Genomic DNA, 22,718 nt, shown 5'->3' with positions numbered 1-22,718 from the left:
GGGATTAGCAGTTATCCACTAGATGGAGCCAGAGGCACCAAGAGAGCCAAATGAAGCAAGCTGGACTGAATCAATGGCATTTAACAAACATTCAACTTCTTGTCCGACTCCATGAATGGAATGGGAATAAAAACCGACAGACCATAGACCATACAACGTACGAGAAGAATTAGCCCCTTTGGCCCTCTATGCAATTCCATCTTGGCTGATTTTTTTTTAGTTTATTTAGGGATACAATGTGTAATAGTCTCTTCTGCCTAATGAGCTGTGCCACCCAGCAACCCTCCTATTTAACCCTAGCCTAATTACAGGACAATTTACAATGACCAATTAACCTACTAACTGGTACATTGTTGGACTGTGGGAGGAGACTAAAGCATCCAGAGGAAACCCACATAGTCATGGTGAGAACATACAAACTCTTTACAGGCATTGAAGGAATTGTACTTTGAACTTCAACACTTTGAGCTGTAATAGCATCCCACTTACCACTATGCTATTGTAATGCCCCATTGACTTCCCCTGTCAACCCCATTCTCCTGCCTTCTCCCTACAATCTTTCACACTCTTGCTAATGAAGCACTTAACAACCTCCACTTTAAATATTCCCAAGGACTTGACCTCCACAGCTGTCTGTAGCAATGAATTCTACAGATTCAGCACACGCTAGTTAAAGAAATGCCTCCTCATCTCTGTTCTAAGTGGCATCCTTCATTAAGCACTCTCACCATTCACAACATGACCTCTATTACCACCATCAAGAAGAAGGTATTACAAGAGCCCAAAACCACACACTCAATGTTTTAAGAACAGCCTTTTCCCTCCACCATCAGATTTCTGAACAGTCCATGAACACTACCTCACTATTTTGTAACACACTTTTGTGTTACCAGCAGGTCAGGCAGCATCTATGGAAATGAATAGTCAACATTTTGAGTTGGGACCCTTCTTCAGGACTGAGAAGGAAGGGGAGAAGATACTAGAATAAAAAGTGGGGGGGACGGAGGGGAAGGAGACTAGCTGGAAGGTGGGAGGGAAAGGTCAAGTGTTGGAGAGTGGACTATAAGAGAAAGAGGAGGAGGAGGGAGCCCAGGGGAAAGTAGTAGGTCAGTGAGAAGAGGTAAAAGGTCAGAGTGGGGAATAGAGGGGTAGAAATTTTGTTTACTGAAGGGAGAAATTGATATTCATGCCACTAGATTGGAGGCTCCCTAGACGGAATATAAAGTGTTGCCCCTCAGTCTGGAGGGTGGTCTCATCTTGTCACAAAAGGAGGCCATGGACCAACATGTTGGAATGGGAATTGGAATTAAAATATTTGGCCATTGGGAAATCCTGCTTGTGGCAGATGGAGCAGAGGTATTCAATATCTTGCATTATTTTCTCATATAAGGGCTGACTGATAAGTTCATGGCCTAAGGTATAAGGAGTCAATTTTAGAAAACCTAGCACATTTATTTTTCCTACATTTACACACACAGTCCAGCAGTCGTGGAGCATACGGATCCCTTCTTTGTAGAAGTTGGCATCTTGGACCTTCAGAAGTGGTCCACAGCATGGGGTGTTGATAAGTTCGTGGACTAAGATAGAAGGAGATGAGTTATTAACTTCAAACTTTCTGCATTTTCACTCAAAGAGTTGACCTGCATGTAACGAGAGCTGTATAGCTCATCTCCTTCTACCTTAGGCCACAAGCTCATCAATCATCCCTGCTGTGGACCACTTCTACAAAGAAGGGATCCGTATGCTCCATGACTGCTGGACTAAGTGTGTAAATGTAGGAGGGGACCATGTTGAAAAATAAATGTGCTACATTTTCTAAAATTGACTTGTGTGTGTGTGTGCGTGCGTGCGTGCGTGTATAGATTCTGTTTAATTGGGATGGTTGATAATTTGGGACAACTCTTAAAGAGCAAGAAACTAATTGAGAAAATAACCAGGATTGCTTAATTGGAACACTATGCTATTAATTAGGACAGGAGACTGTTGCTGAACAGTTTCTAACTAGTGCGGGTCACATGCACTTGTGTTGTTATTAGACACTACACTGTGCTTAAAGCGAACAGCTTTTAAATAGCATCAGTTGTGTATTTTTGTGTTCAAAAAGTGTATTTTTGTCACTGATAGTTGGCAAGAAATAAGCAGTAAAACAATTCAGAACTGTTTTTGCTCACTGTGGTTTTAAGCATTTGGATGTGAAGATGCCAGAAATGGCCAGGAGAACAAATGAAATGATTTTACTACTTTAAAAAGTTAGAAAGTATTAAGAATTTGAAGGAATCAATAATTATCTTGAATGTTACAATGAAAACACAGATTTGGAGGATGCAATCATTGAAAGAATAATCTGTGCACTCAAAGTTCAAAGAAAATTTATTATTGAAGTACATATATGTCACCATATACAACATGGAGATTTGTCTTCTTGTGGGCATACACAATAAGTCCATAATGGAATAACAACCATAATAGTATCAATGAAAATCCATTCAGCTAATGTGCAAAAGAAAACAAGCTATTCAAATACAAAAATAAAGAAATAATAATAATAAATAAATAAGCAATAAATATTGAGAATATAAGATGAAGAGCCCTTGATTAGTTCAGTGATGGGACAAGTGAAAATGAGTGAAGTTCTGCCCTTTGACTCAAGATTCTGATGATTGAAGGGTAATAACTACTCCTAAATCTGGTGGTGGGTCCTGAGGCTCCTGTACCTTCTCCCTGATAACAGCAGTGAAAAGAGAGCATGTGCTGGGTGGTGGGTGTCCCTGATGATAGAAGCTGCTTTCCTGTGACAACACTCCATTTAGATGTACTCAATGGTGGAGAAGGCCTTAACCATGATGGACTGGACTATATTGACTACTTTTTGCAGAATTTTCTGTTCAAGGGCTTTGGTGTTTCCATACCAGGCTGTGATGCAGCCAGTCAATATACTCTCCACTACACATTTATAGAAGTTTGTTAAATTTTAGATGTTATACTGAATCTTCATGAACTTCTAAGGACAGGATCTCTCTAATGTTAACACGGAGGAATTTAAAGCTGGTGGCCCCCTCCTCTGATCCTCTGACCAGGACTGGCTAATGGATCGCTGGTTTCATCCTCCACCTGAAGTTAATAATCAGCTTTTTGGTCTTACTGACACTAAGTAAAAGATTGTTGTGGCACCACACAGCCAGTAATCTCCTACTTATTTTGGGGAACTGCTTAATTGGAACAAAATGGTCTGGTCCCGATGTATTCCAGTTAACTAGGATCCACTGCAATTCTTATTACACATAACACTGTAATTTTTAAAATTTATTGCACTGCAAATCTCATGTCATGTTCCAGCCAGGGACTGTAATGCGGACAAGCTTCCATTACTTATTAAATCCCCTCAATGGTGTGCACCTCAGATAGCCTCTGACAACTACGTCCAACTCCTGGTCTTCATTTGTGGCTTAGCTAGAAAGTCCAGCGAAAGGGGGAAAGGCAGGTTACTGGCACCTTAAAACTAGTTGCTTTGGGCAGATGGGACTTGTCAGCCATGGTCGGTAGCTCATCTCGGAGAAGGAAAACTCTGATCTCAAATCTCCGCTGCATGTAGCTATAGCCACATATAGGGAAGGCTTCAGTAGTAAACCCTGAGGGAAAATCTGGAGATGGAATCCTTAGGGCAGTCCTATGTTGAGTTCAACACTGGCAGGCAATTTTTGAGATGCTACTGGTGCCTAACTTTATCAGTCTTTGCCATTCCATTGGGTTCATCAGATGCATGGAGAGGAGCTTGCTACATGGGCAACAACTTGCTCTCCATATTGTACTGCCCAGGCTTGCATATCTAGACAGGTAGGATGCAACATTCATGATTGATATTGACCAGTGTAGGCCACAACACAAACCTGATGCTGATTCTGATTCTGACTTCCCCCATATGCCCCATCTGGCGGATATATGCTGCAGCAGTGGAAACCCACATCAAGGAATACAGAAAGTGTATCTGTATAGGTTACCCAGAGAAATTGGTGGGAGCAGATCATTGCATTCACAATGGACATAGGATTGACTTCAATGGCACAAAACTACTGTGTCATGCCAATGGCTTTTGGGACTACCTGGTGAAGGAAGCCATTGAAATAAAATTACAGGAAAAGAATTTTGACAAAGATGAAGGTCTTGCTCTAAGAACTGGAATTCAATTGTAAACAAGGTGGGTTAACGGAAACCTGATTGGATGAGGACTAACCAATCAGAAGGGACAGACGATAAGCTATAAGTACCACCAGACTAGACATGCCCAGGCATTAACCCTGATGAAGATGGAAGAGTTTGTTATCGAAATACTGGTTAAAATTGATACCCGCACCTGACTGGGAGCCCAAGAAGAGTTTATTCATCATATACACTGGGAAAGCTCTAGATCCTTTTTCATCTGCTCTGTACACTTTGTCCGGACCTTTCAGTTTTCAGTAGGTTTCAAAAGATTCTGAAGTGTGCAAGTTCTCCCACACCTCATTTTCTCCTCTTTCCTTTATTCACCTCTGCTCCTGCAACAGAAGCTGTTATGCCTTTCTCTTATAGACTTCCACAAAGTGTAGAAGAAACTTAGTAAGTTAGGCAACATCAATGGAGAGGAATAAACAATTGACATTTTGGGTCCAGATTCTTTTGCTGGGCTGGAAGGGAAGTGTGTGGAAACCAGAATAACAAGATTGGGGGAGGGTGAGGGAGTATGTGGGTGGGTAGGAAGGGGGGATAAAGTAAGAGGCCAGGAGTTGATAGGTGAAGTAGGTAAAGGGCTGAAGAAGCAGGAAGAATCTGATATGAGAGGACAGTGGACCATGGGAGAAAGGGAAGAGAGAGGGGAGAGGGAAGTGATGGGTGGGTAAGGAGAAGAGGAGATGTAGGAGGGAAGCTAGAATGGGAATATAAAATGAGAGGGGGTGAAGAAACTAACAGAAATTAGAGAAATTGATGTTCATGCCTTTAGGTTGGAGTCTACCCAGATAGAATATGAGTGTGGCCTCATTATAGCAGTAGTAGCAGTCCTCGGGCCAACATGTCAAACTGGGAATAGGGTGCCATTTTCCACACATCTGTCCTCCTTCCATCCTCCTGCTGCCATGACAGGGTTAGGACTCCTGTTATCCTTAACTAACACCCCATGAACCTCCGAATCCAGCAGATCATTTCCTTTAAATTCCATCACCTACAGTGGTATCCTATCATACATCTTTCCTTTTCCTCTTGTTCTCTGCTTTCTATAGGGATCAGATTTTATGTGATTCCCTTAACCTTTCCCATTGATCTCCCTTCTGGTATTTAACCCTGCAAGCAGGACAAGTGCTATAACTTGCTTCTACACCTCCTCCCGCACCACCAGTCAGGGTCCAAAGCAGTCTTTCCAGGTGAGGCGACACTTCGCCAGTGAGTCTGTTGGGGTCATTTATTGCATCCAGTGCTCCTGATGTGGCCTGTTCTACACTGGCGAGACCTAACGTAGATTGGGGGAGACCACTTTGTTGAGCACCTTCATTCTGTCCACAACAAAATACAGGGTTTCCCAGTGGCCACCTACGTTAATTCATCTTCACATTCTCATTCCAACATGTTGATCCACGACCTCCTCTATTGCCATGGTGAGTCCACACTCGGGCTGGAGGAGCAACACATCATATTCCATCTCAGTAGCCTCCAAACTGATGGCATAAACATCAACTTGAGCACAACCTGAGTGAAAATTTCTCCTAATCTTGGTTGTAAATCACCTACCCCTTGTTCTGAATCTATGCCCCCAGTGTCAGACTCCTCAAAAGGGCAAGCATCCTTCCTGAATATGACCTGTCAAGCTATACAAGAATCTTGAAGCCTCAGTGAGATTTCCAATTCTTCTTCTAAATATCACAGTCCCAGTGTTCTCAAACTCTTCTTTGATGGGATATCAAGGGTGAGGACCTATTGTGTTCTTCTCTGGGCAGAGTTAGACCAGTTGCCACAAACACTACTTTATCACTTCCTGTCAGAATCACATATGTGCAGACACTCATCTACCTAGCATCACTTTATATCAATCTCTCTTAAAAAAAAGGTATCTTATGTATTACATTTATTGTGTTTTCATTATTGCATTCCTTATCTTATTTTGTTTTATATTTACTCCATTGGATCTGGAGTAACAATTATTTTGTTCTCCTTTACACCTGTTTAATTCTGGTAAGATGGCAGTGCACTTGGATGCAGCAGCTTTTACAGGGCCAACCAAAGGTGCTATTGTCTTTTTTAATTGCACTTTTTATGATCGTAAGACCCTGATGGATATTAAGAACTTAAAGCACTGTAGGTCTATCTCATCAATGAGTTGCTTGTTGGTGGAGAAACTGAAGGAGCTAGACCTGCGTTCGAGAGGTGGCGGAGGAGTTGGTGCGTGAAGGCGTTGTGCACTCTAACAGTGAATGATCATCTTAGGCACTTTTCTTATGATCATAAGACCCTATTAGACATTGTTTATGTGGAGTGCTTGAAGTCTGAATCACTATTTTATTGGCAAATAGCGGGAGACATGCGTGGCCTAGATTGTACCAAGGTCTAGGCCTCAAGCCACGGTATTGCCTGTTTGTAGCTACCCAGGAGAGAAGCATCGGAGCCCATGTGATCCATTGTAGGTGGTATGGTATGGCATCCAACCTGGACTCAGTGCTGCCCCCAGTGTTCACTATGCAGAAGGCAAGCTGTAACATTGATGGACTCAGGATTTGGTCAATATTTTTTTTGTGTAACTGTACTTTACTTTACATGCCTTGTGCTGCATATGACTGTTGGTAATGTGTTTTCCATCTGGGCCCCAAGGTTTCCTTCAGCTGTATTCATGGCCATTCATGTATGGTTGTATGATAATTAAACTTGAACTTGCAATGCTATTAAACAACCTTGAAACCCTGTTAAAGCCTGGGTTTGTACTTTGCCTAGCAGCAACCCTACCCTGAATATCCTGCTAGGTGGCTTACAGTGGAGTTTGTTTGGAATGTATTCTTGCAGTCAGTGGGGTGCTGGCTGTCCTTAACAAGCTCATCCCAATTTCCTGTATTTGGCCTTTCACCCTCTAAGTTCTGCCCATCTATCTGGGCGCTTCTAAAATGATACTATTATATCTGTTCTGACCACTTCCTCTGGCAGCTTGTTCGATATACTCATCACCCTCTGTGTGAAAATGTTGCCCCTCAGATCCTTTTTAAATCTTTCTCCTCTCACCCTCAACCCATACCCACTTGTTTTGAACTCCTCTACCCTGGGGAAAAGCCCTGTTGTCCACCTTACCTGTGTTCCTCATTACTTTAAATATTTCTGCCCTTCATTTTCCTATATTCTAGGGAATAATGGCCTAGCCTGGCCAACCTTTCTCTTTAACTCAGGACCTCTGGTCCTGGCAGCATCATTGTAAATCTTTTTTGCACTCTTCTTAGTATACCATGCCTTTCCTATAACTGGGTGACCAAAACCGTACAGAATACTGAATAAGTGTGGCTTCACCAATCATTTGTATAACTGCAACATGACATTCAATTCTTCTGTTCAGTGGCCACTTCATTTGGTACACCTGCTCATTAATATCTAAACAGCCAATCACGTGGCAGCAAGTTAATGCATAAAAGCATAGAAACATGGTCAAGAGGTTCAGTTGTTGTTTGGACCAAACATCAGAATGGGGAAGAAATGTGATCAACTGACTTTGATCATGGAATGATTGTTAGTGCCAGCGGAGTAATTCAGAAACTGTTGGCCTCCTGGAATTTCTAAGCACAACTCTAGAGTTTATAGAGCATGGTGCAAGAAACAACAAAAAAAAACACCCAGTGAGAAGCAGTTCTGAGAGAAAAAAAATATTTTGTTGATGAGAGGGGTCAGAGGAGAATGGCCAGAATGTTTCAAGCTGAGAGAAATAAGACAATAACTCAAATAACCATGCATTACAACTCCATCTCTGAATGGGCAACACCCAGGACCTGAAAGTGGATGGGCTACAGCAGCAGAAGACCACAAACATACACTCAGTGGGCACTATGTTAGGTACAGGATGTTCCTAATAAAGTGGCCACTGAGTGTATATTGAAGGCCAGCATGCTAAATGTCTTTTCTTACCATCCCAACTATGATGCTGTTTTGAATGAAAGCATTATTTTGTCTTCTTTCATTATCTCATTAGAGTGTCTTATTTCTGTCTGTGTTTTCTGGGAACTCCATTGTGATCCTCTTTACAATTTAGCATACTTCAGAGTTTTGTCTTATCTGCACATATTAAAATTATATCCACAGCACTTCTGATATGAGAAAGATGTTATCCCAACACTTTCCTCTTGGTGGCACCATTGCTCCCTAACCACCAATCTGAGAAATTATCCTTTCAGTTCCTCGGTTAACCATCCGCACGCACCCTGGCTTCAATTGGTGTGTCCAGTTTGTATCTACTATAACTCTTTATGACATACACATTTCTGATGGGAAAATGTTTTGAGACAATAATCTGAAATCAAACTAATCAGCACTTAAGTGTGCATAGGAAAGTCAGCACATTTATTAAAGTTTGAATTAATTTACTTAATTGTGTAACACTGGGTTACAAAGCACAGGCATGGAAACAAGCTCTTTGGCTCAGTGAGTCAGTGCTTTAAGTTAACCAGGCATTTATACTAATTCTATTCTGTCCTCCCTATATTCCCATCAATGGACCCCCGGTTCTACCACCACCCACACACTGGGTATGCAACGATGGCTAATTAACCCACTTCCTCTACTCATGGTCTTAGGGATGTGGGAGGAAACTTGGGTAAATCCACGTTTTCCAGAATGTGTAAGCTTCACCTCGGAGAACACTCGATGCCTGTGTCACTGGGAAGGTGAGTCAACGGTTCTGCTAGCTGCTCAGGACTTTGACAAGGAGAGTCCGAATCAGGATGATGTTTATTATCACTGACATACATTGCGAAATTTGTTATTTTGCAATGCAGTGCAAAGTCACAAAAATTACTATAAATTACAAAAATAAATCGATAAGGGCAAAAAAAACAAGATATTGTTCATGGACCCTTCAAGAATACGATGGCAGAGGGGAAGAGAGCTCTGTGTCCTTAGAACTTATCATCTCTTGTGTCATTTAATTACTCTTGCTTTGCTTTTCATTCAAATCTTTCCCTCTCCTCTCTTCTTTCTACTCATCAACAATTTTCCCCGTCCTTAATAAATTATTTGTATACCCAAATAGCAAGTATCATATTAAGCAAGCATCAATCTAGATGGTTAGGAGGAGTCAATGAAACGGAGAATAGCTGAACCCCCCCCCCCCCTCACCGCAAGAAACTAGCCAGAGAATCATCAGAGATACAGCATAGAAACCAGCCTTCGGCCCATTGAGTTTGTGCCAATCATTAACCATCAATATCCATTAAAAATGTCTGTTTTAATGTGTAGACATTGAGTCTGTGCCAACCATTAACCACCAATTTACATTAATCCAACATAAATCCATTTTGTCAATTCTCCCCACATCCTCTTCACGTATCACAGCTTCTTAAACATACTAGAGGTAATTTACAGTGGCCAATTAACCCACCAAACCACTCGTCTTTGAGGGTGGAAACCAGAGCCCCGATGGGAACTCAAGTGTCACAGGGAGAACAAGCAGACTCCACACAGACAGTACTGGAGGTCAGGATCAAACCGAATCTCTGCTCTACCAACTGCACCACTGGGCCACCCATAGGGACAGCTCTCTTCTGACATGGGATCAACCAACACAGTGAGGATGTGATTCAAATATAAAATGGATACATAAGCATGGAGCTGACCAGAGTATAGTTGAGAAGTGATATAGATCAGCAAAAACAAACAAGACAACAAGCAGAGATGTTTTCCATGATGATTCAACCACAACAAGAAAATACACAAAAGAGATTGTTTCCTAAAAGTTTCATGATCAATTTACTCTACATTGAACTTGCACTGAAAGATTAACAATGGATCAAAACTTCAATGATCTGTCCTTTTGTTTGGCTGCTTGAAACAACAACTGCAAGTCCAGCTTAAATTTAGACAACCAGCTCATTGCTCTTGAAGGGAGAGCGGGTCTGTCTGTAAGGTGACTGTTAAGTTTTAAGGAGGGCACTAGAATTGTCTATTGTCCACTCCTTGGTCAAGATTGCTGGAGAATTATGTATCTGTGGAAGCTTTGCCTCTGTTAGATCCGAGAGAGAGAAAGCGCGCGCATACGTGCGTGAGTGGTTGTGTGTGTGGTCGTATGTGTATTTGTTTGTGTATGCATCCTTCTAAATTTCTTTCTGCCAAACGGCTTTCAGCTCTGATGAAACAAACTTTCTCCCTCATTAACACATTTCCTGATCTGCTGAGTTCCCCAGGTTTTAAATACCGATTTCCAACATCAGAAGACTGCTAAATCTGTTTTAATTATTTCTGCAAGAATTTCTGTTGCTGATCAGAAAAGTGTGGAGTCCTGCGCTCTGTGCTGCCGAAGAAGAGAGTCAGAGAGTTAATTAGACAGCATGGAAACAGGCCCCTCTAGGCCCAGCTCGCGTATGCTGACCCTGGTGCCTAACCGAGAAGCCTATCTTTCTGTGTTGTAAACATTTGCAATCTACGTATCTGCACAAATGTTTTTCAAGAGTTGTATTTGGCATCTAGTAGCTTGTTCTATATATCAACCTCACCCTCTTTAAATATACACACCATTCATCACCAGCTAATTAATGGGATGGAAGGGTTGTTCTATCAAGAGAGGCTCAAACATTTGGTTCTATATTCCACAGAGTCTAGAGGAATGAGGGGGAAACTTAGTCATATACATAGGATCTCAAGGGAGATGATGAGATATTTCCAACAGTGGGAGAGCCTTGAACAATAGGGCAATGGTTGTGAAATAAAGGAGTAGCTATCTAAATCTGAATCTCTGCATGGAGTGAAGGCAGGTTTATGTGATGTGCTCAGCTGCTTCCACAACTATACAGATTCTTGCAGTCACATGCAGAGCAGTTGCCATATCAATCCATGAAGCATCCAGATAGGATGCTTTTTCTGGGGTACTGATAAAATCGGCAAGGGTCAAAGGGGACATGCTGAATTTTCTTTCGCCTCCTGAGGAAGTAGAGGCTGGTTAGCTTTCCTGGCCCAGAACCCTTTGCACACAATAAAGGTGGAGGGCAGATCATTGGATATATTCAACATGAGGATAGGTAAACATCACAAAAATCCAGGAATTGATGGGGATGTGGAACTGGCAGGAAGGGGAACTGAGATGGGCCTAGATGAGTCATGACCATATTGCCAGGGCAGGCCCAAGGGTCCTGGTGGCCTACTCCTGCTCCTATTTTCTTGTGTTCCTCTGTAGAAATATGCAGGAAGGTCAAAGATATTACAAGGTAAAATAAACTTGTTTCCAAAACCAATTTGAAAAGGAGCAGAAGAAACAGCTCAGGGTTTTTCAAGTACACAGCTGCTGTTATGCTGAAACATTTTTCTTCGAAGAAAATAAATAATACATGAGAAATGAAACACAGCAAGCCTGTCTGTCTGGCCTGGTTTGCTGCCAACTACAGCACTGAACTGTTAGGCTGTTCTCCCTGAAGTTGGCTGTTGGTGTTGTTGAGATTGTATTGCACTTCTTCTGTCTGCTAGTGAGCCTGTTTTAGGGCAATAACCAGGTTTTCCCCAAATTTCAATGTTGCAGGTATTCAAGATTCCCTAAAGTTAGCACTTGTGCCAACTTCACCCTGTATTTTAACATTCTGCCCCTGAGTTGTAGATTGCCTAATGATTGGGAATAGATTTTTTATGAGCTTTCAATATCAATTATATAATTTCTTCTCCAAAACAAAGAGGCATACATGGGAGAGATAGATTGGCTGGTAGAGTGGTGTCACAACAACCACACACGCAACGTCAGTGAGACCAAGGAATTGATTGTGAACTTCAGTAAGAAGTTGGAAGAACATACACCAATCCCCACTGAGACACCAGCACTGGAAAGCATGAGCAACTTCAAGTTCCTAGGTATCAACAACATAAAGCATCTATCTTGGGCTCACCATATTGATGTAATCACAAAGGCGGCATGCCACCAGCTATCTCATGACATATGTTAGTGATAATAAACCAGATTCTGCTTCATTGGTATCTCTGCAATAAACAATCTACTGGAAGAACTGAGCATGTTGAATAGCACCTGTGGGGGAGAAAGGAACTGTTGTTGTTTCAGATGGAAACTGTTGGGTTCTGATGCTTTTAGTCCAAGGTTCTTTCAATAGTTAACAAAGAGGCATAAAATTTGTTGGTTCATGATTGTTTTGTTAAGCAGTAATAGAACATAGGAATTGGTAACATAGAGCTGCCAAGGTCTAGCAGCAAAGAACAATGAACAGAAAGGACTCAAAAAGATGACAGGGCATAGTTAAAGAAGCATTCCATTCAAATTTGTAGATAACAGTTATCCAATCAGATAGCATCTATTCAAATAATGCAACACCAAAGAAGTTTCCTGAACTTTCTGGAATGATACATAGAACTGTAACCATTTGGGGACATACTGAGCAATAGCATATACATACTGTGACCACATACTGAATAGTTTCATGTACACAGGTAGTTATATAAAATAGAAACAGGTAATTTTATACTGCACAGTAAATAATAATTTTGCAGCCGAATCCTGCAAACCACCCTAAATCATGTAATGATTCTAAATACATCTGAAAATTCAAAGGCAGATATAGTTGTAGTATATATGTCAAGTATAATCAAAACCTACTTACATTATAGAAATATCAAAGGGTATATATTCTTCAAAGTATTCACTGGATATGTCATGGTTAGGGCAATTAATAGTCACACACGTGAGCTTGAAATACTCTATTAATGATCACCCTTATGCAGGTAAAAAAAGGAAGTAAGTTATGATAAGGTACATCAGGATAATCAATATGACTCATTATGTTGAGTAATCCTAGATTCCGAGACTTGAATGAATCTAGTCAAAGAAATCTCATCCATCAGATTGATGTATGTTAGCCGCTACTTTATGATATGAGCAGCCAAATCAGTTACGTCCTCAGACTTATCACACATGTAAGTACAACACTCGCTGCCTATGTCTGCACATTTCCCCCCTTTGGAGAAGGAAGTCAGAGGAACAGAATGGGAGTGCGGCGGGAGCCATTTTGATTTTTTTCTTACTCTCATCGGAGTTAAAAGAGGCGGGACTGCACAGGCGTGTGATGTCGGACAGTGAAGCAGAGAAGATTTAAAAAGGACACAGCCTTAAACAGCGGGCAGTGGAGTAAGGCAGGAATAGAGTGAAGGCTAAAGGGCTTTTGTTCAACGGGCTTAGGCGGAAACGGGCAAGGCAAGGTAGGTTTAGGTTTCAGTTTTTCCTGTTATTTGAGGAAAGGGGAAGTATGAGTGTGAGGGCAGCTTGTTGTTCTCGGTGTCGGATGTGGGAGGTCCTGGAGTCTCCTAGCCTCCCTGACGTCCATATCTGTGCCAGGTGCGCTGAGCTGCAGCTCCTAAAGGACCATGTTAGGGAATTGGAGCTGCAGCTCGATGACCTTCATCTGGTCAGGGAGAGTGAGGAGGTGATAGAGAGGAGTTACAGGCAGGTGGTCACACCGGGGCCACGTGAGGCACACAGGTGGGTCACGGTTAGGAGGGGAAGGGGAAGAGTCGGGTACTAGAGAGAACCCCAGTCCAAAGTATCCTGAAGTGGGAGGGTGAGGAGCCAGAGGTCGTGGTACGTATAGGTACCAATGACATAGGTAGGAAAAGGGAAGAGGTCCTGAAAGGAGAAGATAGGGAGTTAGGAAGGCAGTGGAGAAGAAGGACCGCAAAGGTAGTAATCTCAGGATTACTGCCTGTGCCACGCGACAGTGAGAGTAGGAATGGAATGAGGTGGAGGATAAATGTGTGGCTGAGGGATTGGAGCAAGGGGCAGGGATTCAAGTTTCTGGATCATTGGGACCTCTTTTGGGGCAGGTGTGACCTGTACAAAAAGGATGGGTTACACTTGAATCCTAGGGGGACCAATATCCTGGTGGGAAGTTTTAATAGAGCTGTTAGGGAGGGTTTAAACTAATTTGGCAGGAGGATGGGAACTGGAATGATGGAGCGGAGGAGAGGGAAAACAGAAATAGATCTAAGGTAGTGAGCAGTAAAGATGTCAGGAAGGACAAGCAGGTGATGGAGCAAATTTGCAGCCATTGGGATGAGTTGCAGTGCAATCAATGCAAAAAGTACCAAATATTGGACTTAAGGTGTTATACTTAAATGCACACAGCACAAGGAATAAGGTGGATGATATTGTAGTTACAAATTGGCAGGTATGAAATTGTGGCCATCACTGAGACGTGGCTAAAGGATGCATGTCTCTGGGAGCTGAACGTCCAAGGTATGAAGGATAGGCAGGTAGGTAGAAGGGGTGGTGTGGCTTTAATGGTAAGAAATTATATTAAATCATTAGAAAGAGTTGACATAGGATTGGAAGGTACAGAATCTTTATGGGTTGAGCTAAGAAATCGCAGGGGTAAAAGGACCCTGATGGCAGTTATCTACAGGCCTCCAAACAGCTGCAGTGATGTGGACTACAAATTACAACAGGAAATAGAAAAGGCTTGCCAGAAGGGCAGTGTTATGATAATTGTAGGGGATTTCAACATGCGAGTGGATTGGGAAAATCAGGTCGGCTCAGGATCTCAAGAGAGAGAATTTGTAGAATGTCTACGAGATGGCTTTTTAGAACAGCTTGTTGTTGAGCCCACTAGGGGATCGGCTGTACTGGGTTGGGTGTTGTGTAATGAACCAGAGGTGATTATAGGGATGGAAGTGAAGGAACCCTTAGGAGGCAGTGTGCACATGATTGAGTTCACTGTGAAATTTGAGGAAGAGAAGCCGAAATCCGATGTGTTGGTATTTCAGTGGAGTAAAGAAAATTACAGTGGCATGAGAGAGGAACTGGTCAAGGTTGACTGGAAAGGGACACTAGTGGGAAGGACAGCAGAGCAGCAGTGGCTGGAGTTTATGTGAGAAGTGAGGAAGGTGCAAGACAGATATATTCCAAAGAAGAAGAAATTTTTGAATGGAAAAAGGATGCACCCGTGGTTGACAAGAGAAGTCAAAGCCAAGATAAAAGCAAAGCAGGGGGCATACGAGGAAGCAAAAATTAGTGGGAAGACAGAGGATTGGAAAGTTTTTAAAAGATTACAAAAGGAAACTAAGAAGGTCATTAAGAGGGAAAAGATGAACTATGAAAGGAAGCTAACAAATAAGGATACTAAAAGGTTTTTCAAGTATATAAAAAGACAGGTGAGAGTAGATATAGGACCAATAGAAAATGATGCTGGAGAAATTGTAATGGGAGATAAGGAGATGGCGGAGGAACTGAACGAGTATTTTTCATCAGTCTTCCCTGAGGAAGACATCAGCAATATACCAGACACTCAAGGGTGTCAGGGAAGAGAAATTTGCGCAGTCACAATTATGACAGAGAAAGTACTCAGGAAGCTGAATAGTCTAAGGGTAGATTAATCTCCTGGACCAGATGGAATGCACTCACGTGTTCTAAAGGAAGTAGCAGTGGAGATTGCGGAGGCATTAGCAATGATCTTTCAAAAGTCGATAGATTCTGGCCTAGTTCTGGAGGACTGGAAGATTGCAAATGTCACTCCGCTATTTAAGAAGGGGGCAAGGAAGCAAAAAGGAAATTATAGACCTGTTAGCTTGACATCGGTGGTTGGGAAGTTGTTGGAGTTGATTGTCAAGGATGAGGTTACGGAGTACCTGGAGGCGTATGACAAGATAGGCAGAACTCGGCATGGTTTCCTTAAAGGAAAATCCTGCCTGACAAACGAAGTGCAATTTTTTGAGGAAATTACAAGTAGGTTAGACAAGGGAGATGCAGTGGATGTTATGTATATGGATTTTCAGAAGGCCTTTGACAAGGTGCCGCACATGAGGCTGCTAAACAAGAGCCCATAGAATTATGGGAAAGTTACATACATGGATAGAGTGTTGGTAGATTGACAGGAAACAGAGAGTGGGAATAAAGGGATCCCATTCTGGTTGGTTGCCAGTTACCAGTGGTGTTCCACAGGGGTCCGTGTTGGGGCCGCTTCTTTTTACGTTGTATATTAATGATTTGGATTATGGAATAGGTGGCTTTGTGGCTAAGTTTTCTGATGATACAAAAATAGGTGGAGGGGCCAGTAGTGCTGAGGAAGCAGAGTCTGCAGAGAGACTTGGATAGATTGGGGGAATGGGCAAAGAAGTGGCAAATGAATTACAATGTCGGAAAGTGTACGGTCATGCACTTTGGTAGAAGAAATAAACATGCAGACTATTATTTAAATGGGGAGAGAGTTCAAGGTTCTGAGTTGCAATGGGACTTGGGAGTCCTCATGCAGGATACCCATAAGGTTAACCTCTAGTTTGAGTTGGCGGTGAAGAAGGTGAATGCAATGTTGGCATTCATTTCTAGAGGAATCGAGTATAGGAGCAGGGAGCTGATGTTGAGGCTTTATAAGGCACTGATAAGACCTCACTTGGAATACTGTGTGCAGTTTTGGGCTCCTTATTTAAGGAAAGGATGTGCTGACATTGGAGAGGGTTCAGAGAAGATTCACTAGAATGACTCCAGGAATGAGAGGGTTAACATATGAGGATTGTTTGACCGCTCTTGGACTGTACTCCTTGGCATTTAGAAGAATGAGGGGGGACCTCATAGAAACATTTTGAATGTTGAAAGGCATGGACAGAGTGTATGTGGCAAAGTTGTTTCCCATGGTGGGGAGAGTCTAGTATGAGAGGACATGACTTGAGGATTGCAGGGTGCCCATTCAGAACAGAAATGCGAAATTTTTTTTTTAGCCAGAGGGTGGTGCCACGGGCGGCAGTGGAGGCCAAGTCATTGAGTGTATTTAAGGCAGAGATTGATAGGTACTGAGTAGTCAGGGCATCAAAGGTTATGGTGAGAAGGCGGGGGAATGGGACTGAAGGGGAGATTGGATCAGTTCATGATGAAATATATAACCATATAACAATTACAGCACGGAAACAGGCCATCTCGGCTCTTCTAGTCCGTGCCAACGCTTACCTAGTCCCACCGACCTGCACTCAGCCCATAACCCTCCATTCCTTTCCTGTCCATATACCTATCCAATTCTACTTTAAATGACAATACTGAACCTACCTGTACCACTTCTACTGGAAGCTCATTCCACACAGCTACCACTCTCTGAGTAAAGAAATTCTCCCTTGTGTTTACCTTAAACTTTTGCCCCCTAACTCTCAAATCATGTCCTCTTGTTTGAATCTCCCCTCCTCTCAATGGAAGAAGCCTATCCACATCAACTTGATCTATCCCCCTCATTGTTTTAAATACCTCTATCAAGTCCCCCCTCAACCTTCTATGCTTCAAAGAATAAAGACCTAACTTGTTCAGTCTTTCCCTGTAACTTAGGTGCTGAAACCCAGGTAACATTCTAGTAAATCCTCTCTGTATTCTCTCTATTTTGTTGATATCTTTCCTATAAATCAGTGACCAGAACTGTACACAATATTCCAAATTTGGCCTTACCAATGCCTTGTAGAATTTTAACATTACATCTCAACTCCTATACTCAATGCTCTGATTTATAAAGGTCAGCATACCAAAAGCTTTCTTCACCACCCTATCCACATGAGATTCCACCTTCAGGGAACTATGCACCATTATTCCCAGATCACTCTGTTCTACTGCATTCTTCAATGCCCTACCATTTACGATGTATGTCCTATTTGGATTAGTCCTACCAAAATGTAGCACCTCACACTTACCAGCATTAAACACCATCTGCCATCATTCAGCCCACTCTTCTAACAGGCCTAGATCTCTCTGCAATCTTTGAAAACCTACTTCATTATCCACGCCACCTACCTTAGTATCATCTACATACTTACTAATCCAATTTACCACCCCATCATCCAGATCATTAATGTATATGACAAACAACATTGGACCCAGTACAGATCTCTGAGGCACACCACTAGTCACCGGCCTCTAACCTGATAAACAGTTATCCACCACTACTCTCTGGCATCTCCCACCCAGCCACTGTTGAATCCATTTTACTACTTCAATATTAATACCTAACGATTGAACCTTCCTAAGTAGCCTTCTGCGCGGAACTAAAGTCCATATATGGCAGAACAGATTCGATGGGCCAAATGACCGACTTCTGCTCCTTTGTCTTATGGTCTTAACTGCAAAGAAAATATCTGATTCCATATGATCTTTAAGAACCATTTAACACAGGGTGACTATTTCTGTTGTTTCTTTTCCCAAGGCAACTGCAGTGCCCTTGCTTACTCTTTCTAAAGCTTCATCAACATTTTTATTCTCTCTTATACTCCTTGCAACACCATAAGATGGAAATAAAATTGATGCAAAATGATAGACTTATGAAATGTCTCATTTATTTCTAGACTTGGGAGATAAAGGTCTATGTGTCTCATGGCAGGAAAGCTATACCCTAAATAACAAGATTCTAAGCAAATGCGTGGAAGAGAAGTATAAGCCCCATTTCCACACAGAGTAGGTATTGTTCCATGAACTTAGACTATTTCTTTATCACTCGACAGGAGGCTTGTTGAATTGTAATATTTTCCTGATGGGCATCGTCAATGAAAATTACAGCCCAAAACTGTGCCCTCAACTTTGGATTCCACAACCACTGGGTGAATCAGCACATTGGGTGATGTTGATAATCTTTTCCACTCCTTTGTAAGCTACAGAATGCATCAGCTACGCCAGATGAGGAAGCAACATTGTTGAAGATACTAGTCTGTGACTAAAGCTGTAAACCCATGCCCCTTTTAACCTCCCACCATTCTCCATTCAAAACCATTTTCCTGTTTAGAGCATTGAGTTTGCATCTTTTGAATATCTTGTATGTTTGCCTATGATACAGAGTACAGCTTCATTTCCATAACTCCATTTGTCAGGTTCACTGCATAGGTACCTGGTTTTTCTTCTCATTTTTGACCTTTTTAGAATCAGAATCAGGTTTAATATCACCAGCATATGTCATGAAATTTATTAACTTAGTAGCAGCAGGACAATACAATACATGATAATATATGTAAGTAAATCAATTACAGTATATTAAGTAATTAAATTAAAATAGTGAAAAAACATAATACATAAACAAGTGAGGTAGCGCTCACAGGTTCAATGTCCATTTAGGAATTGGATGGCAGAGGGGAAGTAAACTTCTTTGACTTCTTCCTGTGCTGCCTTTTCTGTAATTTCATCCGTGAATGCATTTCCATGGCTTTCCATCGTATCTCTTTTGGAATGGCTTTTATATTTTAAATCAGCAACTTCTGACAGTAGTTCTCTGTCACTTATGAGTTCTTGTAGCAGTTGGCCATTCTTGATTGGGGTTCCTATAGTCATGCGAAATCCTCTTTATGAACGTAAGTTTCCAAAATCATAAACAACTCCAACAGCATGTCAAGAATTAGTGTAGATATTAGCTGATCTTCCTCCTGTCATTTTACAGTCTTCAATCAGAGACTGTAGAAAGGGGTGACATAGGGTCAGAGAATGTTGAATCTTTGTGGGTGGAATTAAGAAACTGCAAAGGTTAAAAAAAAACATTATGGGAGTCATATATAGGCCTCCAAATAGTAGCCAATATGTGGGTTTGAGATTGTAAAGGGGACTGGAAAGGGCATGTAATAAGGGTAATGTCACAATAGGAATGGGGGACTTCAAAATTAAAGAGGATTGGAAAAAGTAGGTTGGTGTTGGAGCACAAGAATGGGACTTCGTTGAAAGCCTACGAGATGGCTTTTTAGAGCAGCTTGTGCTCAAGCCTACTGGGTAAAGGCTATCTTAGATTGACTGTAGTGTAATAACCCCAATCTGATTAGTTAATTAACATAAGGAACCCTTAGGAGACAATAGTCATAGTATGATTGAATTCATACTGCAAATTGAGAGGGAGAAGCACAAGTCACATGTATCAGTATCGCAATGGAATAAAGGACATCACAAAGGCATGAGAGAGCAACTTGACCAAGTGGATTGGAGGGGGATACTGGTGGGATGACGGCAGAACAGAGGTGGCTGAAGTTTCTGGGGATAGTTCACAAGATACAGGATGGATACGTCCCACAGAGGAAGTTCTCAAATGGCAGGGGTAGGCAACTGCAGCTGACAAAGGAAGTTATTGACTGCATAAAAGCCAAAGAAAGGGCATATAAGGTATCAAAAGTGAGTGGGGCATTGGATGATCTGAAAATCCAACAAGAGCTATAAGAAGGGAAAAGATGCAATATGAGAGCAAACTAACTGATAATATAAAGCAGGATACTAAAGTTTTTTTCAGTTATATAAAGAATAAAAGGGAGGTGAGAGTTGATATTGGACCACTGGAAAAAGATGTTGTTGAGGTTGTTGAGGTAGTAATGGGGACAAAGAAATGGCAGATGAACTTAATAAGTACTTTGCTTCAGTCTTTACTGTGGAAGACACTAGCTGCATACCAGAGGTCCTTGAGTGTCAGGAAGCAGGAGTGAGTTCCATTGTTATTACAAAGGAAACATGTTAGGCAAACTGAAAGGTCTTAAGGTGGATGAGTCACCTGGACCAGATGGACTACAGCCCAGAGACCTGAAAGAGGTTGCTGAAGAGATAAATGATACATTGGTCATGATCTTTCAATAATCACTTGATTCTAACATGGTCCTGGAGAACTGGAAATTGCAAATGTCACTCCACTCTTTAAGAAGGGAGGAAGATAAAAGAGAGGAAATTATAGGCCAGTTAGCCTAACCTCAGTGGAGGGGAAAGTATTGGAGTTCAATTTTAAGGATGTGGTTTCGGGGTACTTGGAGACTAATGATAAAATAAGTCAAAGTCAGCATGATTTCTGTAAAGGGGAATCTTTACTGTATCTTTACTGAAATCATTCAAAATCTTTACTGAATTTCTGTAAAGCTGTTGTAGGTAGGCCGAGACCCTTGGACCTACCTGGAGAGTACCTGAGGAGGAAGGTAAAACTGCGCAGGTGCGTGTGATGTCAGCGGTGAGTGCGGGCTTTAAAAAGACGCCCACTTTTAGGAGCGGGCAGCGGAGTGTGTGGGAGCAGAGTGCTCGGCTTTGGCTCAGCGGGCTTCAGTGCAAGAGGACTTCGGTGAGAGGAAATCAGTGAGCCGGAGAACGTGCTTGCTGAGGTAAAAAGGTAAGGTCAGTAGATTCTTTTTTCATTTATTCGGACTAATCTGGGATCAGGTAATGGGGGAGACAGTCAGAGCAGTGGTGTACTCCGTATGCAGTATGTGGGAGGTCAGGGTCAACACAGTTGTCCCTGATGACCACACCTGCAAAAGGTGCATCCAGCTGCAGCTCCTGTTAGACCGAGTTAGGGAATTGGAGCAGGAGCTGGATGAACTACGGATCATTCGGGAGGCAGAGGCAGAGATAGATAAGAGTTATTGGGAGGTAGTCACACCGAAAAGACAGGAGGTAGGCAAATGGGTGACAGTCAAGAGAGGCGGGGGAGCAGACAGAGAGAGCAGAGCACCCCTGTGGCCGTTCCCATCAACAATAAGTATACCGTTTTGGATACTGTTGGTGGGGATGACCTACCAGGAACAAGCTGCAGTGGTCCTGTCTCTGGCACTGAGGTTGGACCCTCGACTAGGAAGGGGAGGAGGGAAGAGAAGAGAGTGGTAGTGATAGGGGATCCTATCGTCAGGGGGGCAGATAGGAGATTTCGTGGGGAAGATCGGGAGTCTCGGATGGTATGTTGCTTCTCTGGTGCCGGGGTCCGAAACATCTCAGATCGGGTGTAGGTTATTCTCGAGAGGGAGGGCAAGAATCCAGATGTTGTGTTCCATGTAGGGACCAACGACGTGGGTAGGATGGGTGAGGGGGTCCTGCGTAGGGAGTTCAGGGAGTTAGGTGCGAAGCTGAAGAGCAGGACCTCCAAGGTAAAAATCTCAGGATTGCTACCTGTGCCACGTGCGAGTGAGGCAAGGAACAGAAGGATTATACAGATTAATACGTGGCTGAGAGGATGGTGCAGGAGGGAGGGCTTCAGGTTTTTAGATAATTGGGCTTTGTTCCAGGGAAGGTGGGATCTGTTCCGAAGGGACGGTTTGACGGTTTACACCTGAACTGGAGCGGTACTAACATTCTTGCAGGGAAGTTTGATAGTGCTTCCTGGGGGGGGGGGGGGGGGGGGGAGGGGGGTTTAAAACCAAATTTGCAGGGGGCGGGGATCCAGAATGTGAGAGAGGATAGCGAGATGAAGAATAAAGGACAGGTGGGGACTACACGGTTCCGGAATATTAAGTGTGTAGTAGAGAAAGGTGAGGCGGAACAAGTGATAAGGAGGACACATGTACAGAGGGATGGTCTGACGGAACATGGAGTTAAATGTGCAGAAAGAATAAGTAAATTTAGGAAGGACAACAAAATTCTAGGGGCGTATAGCCCAATGGGAGTTCAAGGAGCTGGGTTAAGCACTATAGGCAGAGATTCAAACAGAGAGGAGAAATGGGTTAAAAATTCTATATCTGAATGCATGAAGTGTCAGAAATAAGGCGGATGAGCCTGAAGCTCAGGTGCGAATGGGTAACTATGATGTTGTTGGGATAACGGAGACATGGTTTTAGGGAGATCAGACCTGGGAAAT

The sequence above is a fragment of the Hypanus sabinus genome, chromosome 1 (genome assembly GCF_030144855.1).
Source record: "Hypanus sabinus isolate sHypSab1 chromosome 1, sHypSab1.hap1, whole genome shotgun sequence".
NCBI classification, from domain to species: Eukaryota; Metazoa; Chordata; class Chondrichthyes; order Myliobatiformes; family Dasyatidae; genus Hypanus; species Hypanus sabinus.
The sequence above is the reverse complement of the archived record's forward strand: the minus strand, read 5'-3'. Positions refer to the sequence as shown.